Here is an 11,279-nt window from a genome sequence, read left to right as displayed (position 1 = left end):
GAGATAATTTCCAGCGAAAATTGAATATGGATCAGATGTACAAAAGTAGATTGAAATTTTCTATCAAATGTTGTACAATAAATGATTTTCCTTGTGTAATAAAAGCGGATTTTTCAATTTAAAGGTCTGTTGTACAAAGTATCATCAGGTGTCTTCTCTTTTCCCTTACCTCAGCCGTTTACGTTGGTTTCTTGAGAAAAGGATAATATGGTAATGGGGGGTCTGTTTTGGTCCAGATTGGCCGTTTCTCGGCGTGTTTATTCAAATGGGTATGGATTTTATTCAAAACAGACACCCCCTTCTTGTCCACAGGCCTCAGAAACCGTGCGTTTCGCGAAATTGGATTTATTTTCAACGTCTTGAACCCCGGCTTAATAAATTTCAAAGGCGCGATTTACAAATCTCAGGACGATTTCTTGAATATTCGGCGTACAAACGGCTGGTTCATACGGCAAACGGACGGTTTTACAAAGGCCAGGAATTGTCTCAGAACGTGAAAACAACTTGGAACTGGGAAAGTTAATAAAGCTGAAATTAAATCCGTGTCATTCCGCCACGCTTAGCTGGCCTTTACAGATATCTCTCCTCACGACAAAAAAAAATTACTCGAGACATATTTCCCCCCAATTATTTAATTAATTTTCTCTAATATGTCATATCATATTAAATTTTTCGGTTCTCAAAAAGAGTTATACTAGAAATTAATTTTGGTTGAGGTTTCTATTTGGTTTAAAATAATGTCAAAAAAAAATTATTTAAATTTCATAACTGATAGAGCAAAAATAAATTAACTTTATTTACAAACTTTGATATTTGTGACCTTCATTTACAATATAATAATATTATATTATATTCATTAGAGTTCGTGGTCCGATGGACCGAATAACGTTTTACAATTAATTAATCTTTACATACGGTATTGGTTGAGATAAAAAGTCAGTGTCACGAGCGGGATTCGAACCCACGACCCTCGGCTCGCTTCTACTCTACCACTTGAGCTATCGCGACTTCGTTCCACTCGGCCACCAACCTCCCATCCCAACCCCACCGGCGTATTTAGCCGAGGGTCGTGGGTTCGAATCCAGCTCGTGACACTGACTTTTTGATCTCAACCAATACCTCATATAAAGATTAATTAATTGAAAAACATTATATTATATCTTTTTTCTCTAACTATATCATTATATATTTCTGATTAATCTAATTAACCTAATCTAATCTAATTAATGTAATTAATCTTTATATATTTCTAATTGTATCTTTATATGTACATCTAATTATTATATATATATTTATCTAATTATATCTTTTTATAAGTACATTCTTCGTTTCGGTTTGACTTTTGCTATATATTTAGACTGTTTTATTTTCGTTAATTATGAAAATTTTCAAGTTGAATGAACAATCAGAATCTGCATATGACAGTAGTTTAACATTTGAAAAACAAAATTTTCGCAACATTTGAAAAAGAGCTTGTGCTAAAAGAAGACTTGTTTAATTATATTTCTAGTTTTTTTTTTTTTTTTTAATTTAGAAAACCAGGGGTGCCAATAGTAATTTGACACCCTGTATATCCCAATCAAAAAGAAAAAAAACTGGATAGTGGATTGCAAATTAATGGGCATATGTATACTCCTACAATAATTTAAATTAATTTTAAATTTAAAAAATGCATAGTATGTTTACTTGCAAACTTTTTCTAAAATAGCTCACGATTTGACATAAGCTCAAAACGTCGAAAATTTCAGTTTAGGCTGAATGATTTGTTAAGTTGTGAGGAAGGGTCAAGAATGAGGTAGTTTAGAAACACACCTTTTTTTTCCCTACGTTTCGACCTTGATTCGGGTCATCTTCAGAACCTGGGTAAATAAAAAACACGTGTTGTTTGGGGAAAAAATACAATTTAAGATGTAAATATAAATTTTGAACAAATTATTTCGTATTGATTCAATCAGCACATGGTTTGTAATGTACCCAGACTCTGAAGATGACCCGAATATAGGACGAAACGTCGGCAAAAAATGAAAAAGGTTTTTCTAAACTATGTAATGACCGCTCCTCAGGACTTCTACAAATCATGAAACAAAAGAAACACTCATTTAGGCTGAATTTGAAAATTGAAAAGTTCATCTCCCTGGAAAATACGTTTCTTCTTTTTTTTCGTGGCAAAATTTTCCTGGTTTAATAATTAAATATTGAAAAAGTAAAAACTTCTTTTTTTTACGTTTTGCGCTTTTAAAGAAACACCGTCTGAAAGGGGCTGATGGTTGAAAACGGCGTTTTAAAATTTAAAAATTTATTATTTATGCATCAAAATCCTTGCCTTCTTACCTTGTTAGAAATATTGACACAGGAATTGACTAGGTAGAAAATTTCCACTGAGCAATGAACCACCCAGAGGAAGGTCAACACGAATTTCTTGTAATTTTCCAAGTTGAGCAGGATGAAGTACATGCTCGCCACTATCATGACGAAATCGTTCGTGAATATGATTAGAAATCGTATGCCGAAGAGTTCGTTGAGGATGGCCGCAGAAGAGACGGATCTGTGGTAAGATTTCACAAGATCCTGATCCATAGGTCGGACGTACACGTTCCTTGCCATCTGGTCGAAATGTCCCGCCAGCACCGACGCCAATGCTCCGAACATGAAAACATTAACTCTGAGGATGAATATATTCAAGTACTTACAGAAATTGAGACACCGAATAAAGAAGCGCGTTTCTAAAATTAATGCTTCCCATAGGCCTGCGAACACCATCGTCAACATATTTATCACCAGAATCGTTACGAATGTGTTGATCCGTTTGATCCGGTAGTTGGGACGTTTTTCAAGGTGTCTTTCCATCAGGACGATCCTCGTTACGAGTTTATAAAGCAAGCTTTTTCCTGACATATGATGCACGATGCACACTATCGACGAGAATTGGACCAGAATGGATATAAAGATCACCATGTAGTCACCGAACTTCTTGGCCATCCGCATCCTCAGATAGATCTGGAAGCCGGCGCCGATTTGAACGAACGAAGTCGCCATCAGGCCGAAAACCGCCTCGGGTCTTCTCAGCCTAAAGTCCTCGTCGAAAGGGTGGAAAAAGAACAACCTCGGGAAAATGAATATCCATTTTAAAAAGGCCGTGCGATTTTGTCTCTTTTCGGCCGGACCGTGGTTTTCCGGGTGTATTTTCATTCTCAACTCGCTAAACCGGCATCGTTTGCCCTGCAAACAACGTCTACACTTTGTATAAAAGTTACATCACCATTATACAAATCGCTTTCAGGTAAAAGCTTTTGATCGATTCTTTCCATTCTTACAACATGCTAAAAAATAAATAACAAACGTTATTCTTGAAAAACATACAACACCTAAACAGATCAATGATTATGACATATTAATTTTTAAACACAACTATAAATTTCTTCAAGCATTCCTTTTGCTCCTAATCAACAAAATTGATTTTTATAATTTCTACTTAAAATTTAAAAAAAAAATGCACAACTCTAACTTAAACGAACCGAACTAACACCCTTACATCACGGAATCAGTAATGGCCACGTTACCCAATGAGCTGCAATGTGGTGACTGTCTTTGGCTTACTAATGTCTCTACCAGGCGCGCTTTGGTAGTCATCACTACTTTGATAACCCTTCCTACTTCGAAATAACAGCCAATGAACACAAAATGTAGTGACTCCGTGGTTACTTCCTCCTTCTAAATAACTTACAATGAGTATTCAGCTTCTATTTAATCAGAGGCTCAACCACCTCACACCAGATACCTGAGTTCCAGTTAACCAATAACGTTCACTAATGTAGTAAGATAAGGAGCTGTGGTAGCTGTGTCTTACTAAGTGCTCAACAGAAACGACAGTCATCACTACTTTTGGCAATGCTTTCTGCTTCCAAACACAGCCAATGAGCAATGTAATAACTGTCTTTGGCTTACTAACGTTGTGGGATGCCTGCTTGGATAAGATAGAGGATATCGCTGCGCTGTGGACAGTTAACTACTGAGTAGGATGGCCCTTCAGCTCCCACAAGGAGCCTGGGTGCCAAACCATGTCAATCAAGTAATGTCAAAATACACACCTGGACGACAGTGCTTTGGTTCAAATGAGGATGAAATGACATCCACAACATGACGACATTATTGAATGCAGTTGTTAAAGCGTATAAATGTTACAAGTGATGAATTTATAACTTGAGGTTTATTTATTAAGCACTGTTGTTTTATTATGGGATGTAAATATGTTGAATAGACTGATTGCGACATAAAAAAATGGACTAGACCAGTAGAAAACAGCATTTAGCATGCATGCCTGTTGCTTGATTTTATATTTTAATTGGTTAAAAAAATCCTAAGAAGTGTAAGTGCATTTTATATCACTGAGGTGAAAGTATGCTGCACATAAGGTTTCTCAAAACTTTCGAAATGAAATTTACAGCAGAACATGCCAACTGAGCCATGGATACCTAACATAATTTTCCGTTTAATTGAATAAAATCTTTTTTGTTCTTTTTTTTTTAATAAGCACAGTGACTTATTTTTTCACTGAGGTGCAAATATGCTAAATATATTGATTATACAGTGAAAGAATGAATTGTACACACATAATAATAAATCTTGTGAAGCCACAAGCAGCGTTTCTTAATTGTTTTGGGTCACTGTTTTCCTACAGCATACTCATGCAAATAATGGCTTAACTGTGAAATACTTAGATCCAAATATGCTAAATAATTTGGCTGCATCCTTAAAAAATTGATGTTAACAGTAGAACACATCATCCTAGTCAAGCAACTCGGTGGAGATCTCAATTTTATTTTTAAATTCTATAAAGCAATTTTGTTAATAACTACAATGACTTAATTGTATATGACTCAGGTTAAAATATGTTGAATATACTGATTGCATATAGATAAAATTAACTTTACACGCGGAATAAAAAAATTGTTAAGCCTGAAGCAGGGTTTCATAATATTTTGGTTTAAATTTTATTTACTGCATAATTGTTCAATAAAGCCTTGAATGAGGTACGGGGTGATCCAAATATGCTGATTAAACTGCCTGCTACCTTAAAAAATCATTTCACTTCATAATTAACTGGAAAATTCATCAACCTAGTCGAGCAGCAATATATAGAATAATTTTTTAATTTATGCAATAAAACAATTTTATTATTAAACACGGTGACTTAATTGTATATCAATGAGGTGGAAATATGCTCATTATATTGATTACATGACAAAATAAAGTTTATATACGAGATAATTAATCTTTTTAAGCCAGATGAAGCGTTTCATAATATTTTGTGTTTACAGTTTATTTATAGCATATTTTTAGAAATAAAGTCTTAATTGTGGTACGATGCAAGCCAAATATGCAAACTTAACCTGCAAATAGCCTGAATAAGCTGATTGTGTCCTTAAAAAAATCAATTTGCCAAATGGACACGTTATCTTCATCAAGCATCATAGGCATATAGTTCAATTTTGTGTTTTATTCAATAAAATATTTTGATAAATAAGTACAGTCATTTAATTGCATATCACCGAAGTGGAAATATGCTCAATAGATTAATTACATAATAAAGTAATGAACATTACCCTCAGAATAATAAATATTGTGAAGCCACAAGCAATGTTTCATAATATTTTGGTTTACACTTTATTTACTGCATATTTGTACAAATAAAGCCTTAATCAAGGAACACTGTGATCCAAATATGCTAAATAAACTGATTGCTACCTTAAAAAATCATTTCACTTCTTACTGAAAAGGAAAACAGATTAACCTAGTCGAGCAGCATGGACGCATTTAATGATTTTTTAATTTATTCAATAAAACAATTTTATTATTGAATACAGTGACATAATTGTCCATCAATGAGGAGGAAATATGCTCACTATAATGATTATAATCATAGAGTAATAATAGTAATAATAATAAAGTAAACTTTACAGTCAGAATAATAAATATGGTGAAACTAGAAGCAGCATATTCATTTAAAAAAATAAAAGCTTAATTGTGGAATGATGAGTTTCAATTTTTATAAATAAACTGATTGCAATCTGGAAACAAAAACGGAAGTTAACTGAAAAATTCATCTACTTAGATGAGCAACATGAATGCATAGAAAATTTTGTGTTTTAATTTATAAACTCATTTTGTTATTAACTACAGTGACAAATTGTATATCAACGAGGTGGAAATATGCTGAATAATACTGATTACATAATGAAAAAATGAACTGGATACGCAGAATCTTGTGGTGCCACAAGCAGCGTTTCTAATTATTTTTACTGTTTTAGGTTGACAGGTCTGTTTTCTGTTTTGTTTTGTTTAAAGTATAATGATGTAGCTGTGCATCACCGAGGTGGCGAGTAATACGAACTAAAGTGAAGCCAAAAACAACATATAATAATTCAGCATATATGTACTACTGAAGACTCAATTGTAGAATGTCCAAATCAAGATATAATAAATAAACTGACTGCTCCTTTAAAAAATAAAATAAACTAAGTTAACCGTAGAGCACACCATTCTAGTCAATCAAGGATTGATAACCCAATTTTCTGATTTATTACATAAAATCATTTTGTTAATAACTACAGTGATTTAATTTTATATCTCTGAGGTGGAAATACACTGTATATACCATTTACATAATAAAAGAATTATCTGTACACTCAGAATAATAAATCTTGCAAAGCCACAAGCAGTATTGTTTAATGTTTTTGGTTGACTGTTTTCATTCATATTCGCAAATAGACTTCATTGTCAAATGCTGAAAACCAAATATGACGATTAAGCTGATTGTGACTTTAAAAAAATCAATTTAACATGAGCACTCATCATCTCAGTCAAGCAACGTGGGTAGATAACACAATTTTTGGATTTATTTGATCAAACTTTTTTTTAAATAAATACAGTAACTTAATTGTACATCACTGAGATGTTTGGTCCTGAGCCATTTTTGTAGTATTCTACACTATCAATGAGCAACTTAGGAAATAAGAGTACTGTCACCAGTCACAAAAAGTAGCTTATCTTGGTTCTGTGTCGAGGGTGAAAACATCGCTGTGAGTATCGCAGTGAAAAACTTGATCAAAGAAAAATGGCAGCGTCAGTGGGTGGAGTTGTCAGAGAGGCTCTTGCCAGCAAGTCAAGAGCATGAGTGGATGGCCCTCAGAGAACCTAAACAGGAGAAGAGGGATCGTACACACCCGATTGAGGATTGGCCATATATGGTTGACACACAGCACCTGCTTTTGGGCCTAAGCCCCTGCAGGGCCCCTTCTTTAGAGAAAGGTTGCTCGATATGTCCCACATAATAGAGACATGTCATGCCTTGGCTCCATACAGAGAGCGTGTAGGCGTGCTGCTGGGTTGAAGAATGGTTCTCAGACACAGTAGCGAGTTTAAGGGTCCCCTGTTCCGCTTTCTAGAAATTTGGATTTTTTTTATTGCATAGCCGTCAAAATATGTGTTTTGTATGAGTGTATTTATTAGAGTGAATGGGAGGGGCTGATGGTGGAATAGCATCCCCATCAGCCCTCAAGCTGTGTTGCTGGTGGAATATTTATAAAAAAAAGTACCCATCAACCCCAATTAGATTAGTTTCTTATTGTATCCAGGTGATGGAGGAATATTGAGTACTCCATCTACTACATAGAATGAATGAAATGTATATAAGTGTGAAAGTATTTATTTGTGTGAATGCGTATTGAATGTATGTTGTTATATTTCGCATGCGCTCAGGGCTGAAATGACCAAGCTGTCAGTTGCCCCTTTTAAAAAAAGAAAAAAATTCTTAATTATAATATGTTTTTTAAATATTTTTTTGTTGCTTTTAACTTTTACATTATTTCATAGTTTCAATGAATTTTTAATGTTTTAATCCCAACGTTTTTAATGATCAATACAACCTTTATTTATTTTGTATTTTAAATATCTAATTTAGCCCTGACTCTAGGAGGAAAGCACATTAGGGTCAAAAATAATCTTAGCAAAACTTACTAAATGTATATTTATGCGAGTTTGTTAGGTTTGTATGTTGTCTGTTACTATCACAAAAAATGAATACCTTTACGGTCATCCGTTGACCACCAGTACCGTTGGAGCAAACAACCTAACTTAAATTACTGGAAACATATAAGAAAAGTGTCACAACTCAAAAAAGGGGTTGTTTTTTAGGGGTAGATTAGCTGGAATTTTATGCTTTAGCGTTTTCGCTTAAGTCTTGGAGAAACGAAAGGCAATATTGATGGATCATGACAGTTTTTATTGCCAGCAACTGTACTGGTTGTTTTAATTACAAAAATTACAACTGTAATTTTTTTAAACTTAATATATAAGTTTTAAAAAAAATTAAAATAAAATAAATAAACTTCCATTTGTCTTTCTTGTAAAATTTTGTTTTGTTAAGTTGTGTCCTTGTCTTGTGCTATATATAATGTTTTATTTACCAAATTACAGGCTCTATTTCTTTATTGCTGAGATTTTGTCGATTTTCTCCATTAGTTGACAAATCTGACTCATTGCTATATATATTCTTCAATTTTCTTTTTAATACCTGACACAATTTCTTTACAGTTATTATAACAAAATAAATTCTTCCTTAGGTGAAAAGTAATTGAACAAAAATTGACTTTTTTTGCATTTCCTAAAATTTTGGAACACCTCGTTATTTTTTCATTTATTTTTGAGCTTCAGGGTTGATGCTTTTGTGGTTTGCTCATTTTTCTCTATTTGTCTCTTTCTAATTGAAAGCCTTTTTTTCCTCAAAACAAATCTTTATTGTGCTTGGATGGATCAATGAAAAGTGATTAAGTTTAAGTAAGGCCAACTCATGAAATTCATAGTTGATTCTGACATTTATTCGACACTGTAAATGTCCAAGTCACTTATTCAATCGTTTAACTGTAATTTAGCAGTCCAATTGTTGTAAAAGAATATTTTTTTGCGCTGTTCGTCATGAAAAGGGCCAGGGCGCTTTTCAAATCGATCCGGGTGAAGAGTGAGGATAGTTTTCATTATGTAGACCTAAAAAGGGTGTTCCTTCTGCCAAGAATCTTCTTATTCCACCCTGTCGGCAGTTTGAAATTGTCCCCGGCTTGTTCTTTGCTCAGGTTCGTCTACTTTCTGACTCTACTGGGCTCTTCCTTGGGCTACCAGTTTGTGCAGTATTACAAAGTGAAGAAGAACATGTATATCTTCGATTCACTTCTTTTCGTCATGTTCTCCGTCGTGAACGCGACGACTTTCATCTGCCTGTTCCATTACTACTACAAATTCAGTAGCATTATGAAAATCATAAATCAGACAAATCAAATTATAACGGTTTTAAACAGTATGGGCTTAAAGCTCGCTTTCCAGTACAGTTCCTTAAATATAAAAATCTTTCTTTTTATAGTTTCCAACACAGCCCAGTTCGTTTGTCAAGGTCTGCTCTATGGCTATTTCACAAATATTTCCATACTGGTATACACGTTTTATTACAATGTGACACTCGTCAATATAGTGGGATCTGTTTTTTTGATGATGGCGGATGTTTTGAAAAACGTGTTCGCCTCGTTGTCGAAAAGCGTGTCCCGGGTGGAATACGGCGTTTTGAAGATGGCCGTCGGACTTCACCACAAGGCGGTTGGGGTGACGAGAGAGATGAACGAAGTCTTCACGGTTCAACTGACGATGATAGTCACTTCGGACTTCATCGTGTCGACTATCTGCTTGTACATGGCGTGCATGGACCAGCGAGACTCGCTCGGTTTAGCGCTCAACGTCTGCTGGGCAGCAACGCGAATCCTTTACGTTTGGTTATTAGTGCACGCATGTGAAAAAGTAGCAGTGGAGGTAATTCCATCAAAATTAAAAATTAAATTTGTAGCGTTCAGCTGAAAATTCTTGATTCCGTACTGAAAACCGCACCCCTAATCGCCCTATTGAAACACCATTACAATTTTCTAAATTTCCAACACTTACAACCTCTAATCTCACGAAGTCACCCCTAATCAAACCAAACTAACATTACCATCACTACCTATCAAAATCGTTTGGAGAGTTTGCTCCTTTCTACTTTCACTATTTCTACTCAACTATAACCATCAAAATCTCTCACCAAACATAACAACACTTTTAACCCATCCCAATTATCTCTAACTAAACACGACCACAACCATCTTTACCCATCCAAAACCATATTTAACCAAACCTGATCATAATTATATTTACCCATCCCAAAGTATCTCTAACCAAACCAAACCAACACATAACTAAAAGCATCTATAACCAAACCTGACCATAAACTCATCCAAAACTATCTCTAATCACACCTGACCGCAACCATCTTTCCCAATCCAACACTATTTTTAAACAAACTTGATGGTAATTATCAACGAAACCAAAACCTCTTTAACCAAACCTGATCGTAATTATATTTATGCATCCAAAAACATCTAAAATTAAACCTGACAATAAACATCTCCACCCATCCAAGGCTATCTCTAACCAACCCTGACCACAACCAACTTTACCAATCCAAAACCAATTTTGACTAAACTTGATCGCAATTATCTCAACGCATCCAAATCCTTTTTAATCATACCTTATCGTAAACATTTACCCATCCAAAAGTATATCTTACCAAACCTGATACTAATAATACTTAACCGTCTATAAACAAACTTGACCATAAACATCAGCCCATGCAAAAGTATCTAACCAAACCTGACTACAACCATCTTTACTAATCCAAAACCACTTTTAACCAAACTTGATTGTAATTATCTCCACGCATCCAAAACCTCTTTAACCAAACCTGATCGTAATTATATTAACCTTTCCAAAACTATCTTCTACCAAACTTGATCGTAATTATATTTACCCATGCAATAACATCTCTAACCAAACTTAATCATAAACATCTCTATTCATCCAAAACTATCTCTAACCAAACCTGATTGTAATTATCTCAACATATATAAAACCATCTCTAGCTAAACCTGATCATAATTATGTTTACATATCCAAAAGCATCTATAATCAAATCTAACCAAAACCATCTCTAACTAAACCTAATTGTCATTATCAGAACATATTTGAAACCAATTCTAACCGAACCTGAACATAATTATATTTACGCATCCAAACGTACCTCTAGCCAAACCTGATCACAACTATCTCTACCCATCCAAAACCACCTACAACTAAACGTGATCGTAATTATCTTTACCCATCCAAAAGCATCTTTAATCAAACTTGATCATAAACATCTCTACTTA

This window comes from Cimex lectularius, unplaced genomic scaffold, assembly GCF_000648675.2.
Source record: "Cimex lectularius strain Harlan isolate CLEC.00 unplaced genomic scaffold, Clec_2.1 scaffold322, whole genome shotgun sequence".
Classification (NCBI taxonomy): domain Eukaryota; kingdom Metazoa; phylum Arthropoda; class Insecta; order Hemiptera; family Cimicidae; genus Cimex; species Cimex lectularius.
Note: the sequence above shows the minus strand (reverse complement) of the source record.